The following is a 1091-nucleotide window of genomic DNA, read 5'->3' as shown; positions in this document are numbered from 1 at the left end:
AGTTTGGGTTTGGGTTTGTCTAGATGTCTTCAAGAACTTGGAGACTTAAAAGAATGAAGAAAATGTTCTAAAACTGTGGTGATGGTTCAAGGCTCTTTTAAATACAGTTAGACCACTGGATTTTATGATACACGAATTATATGTCAATACAACTGTTTACACACGCTGAAACCTCTAAAAAAGAACTTGAATACTAAAGGAAATGACAAAGACTCACCTCAAAATGAAAATGATGCAAGACAGAAATGCGTTGTTTTCTTTAGAAGACAACATGGCATCTAGACATGGTGGGCTGAGCAGAATAGATAAAGAAAGAAAAGACTCTTAGAAGGTGGGGGAGCTGCTTAGCAATGGAGCCCAGATGGGGCGATGTGTCTTTGTGGTGGGTACAGCCCCAAAGAGGGCAGATGCACGCACAGAGGCCTTGGCGGAATGACGACAGCGTCACACACCACCTAGATCGTTCTCTTCCTCTGAATTCACGCTAACTAAGCAAACATCCCAACTCTCACCTCACTTGACAAGAAGAGAAAATGCGGATCCTCATTCCAGGCAGCTTCAAATTTCTGCTCCTTGTGTTAAATCATTAAAGAGGTACTCCGACATTCATCCATCTCCGGAACCCCAACGGACAGATACATCTATTCTTGGCTGGTTGGTCTTCCCTCAGTCGGCTGGCAAGTCACCGTGGGCTCTTTCACCAGAGGAAGTGGAACGGTGCTCAGTGCCCCACTCTCTGCATAAACAGGGAGAACAGGACAGCAGAAAGTATGGGATTGGATGCATTTTATTAAATGAGGCTGCGTCAGTCTGGGTAGACCAGAGAAACAAATGGATAGACATTCGTGTGGAGGAAAGAGCTTTATATAAAGAGTAATTGTACATTAAGAAAGCATCCCAGCCCAGTCCAGATCAAGTCCGTAAGTCCATTGTAGCCCATATGTCCAGTACCAGTCTGTAAATTCATCTTCAGACTCATGCAACACATGCAATGACGCCAAATGGAGGAAGATCACAGGCCAGTAGGTGGGAAGTCTTGTGGATCCAGTGGCCGTGGAAGCATGTTAGTGCTGGCAGGGGTCTCCACGTGG

Source organism: Echinops telfairi, unplaced genomic scaffold (genome assembly GCF_000313985.2).
Source record: "Echinops telfairi isolate 266 unplaced genomic scaffold, ASM31398v2 ScPeMD7_2565;HRSCAF=3150, whole genome shotgun sequence".
In the NCBI taxonomy this organism is placed as follows: Eukaryota; Metazoa; Chordata; class Mammalia; order Afrosoricida; family Tenrecidae; genus Echinops; species Echinops telfairi.
Note: the sequence above shows the minus strand (reverse complement) of the source record.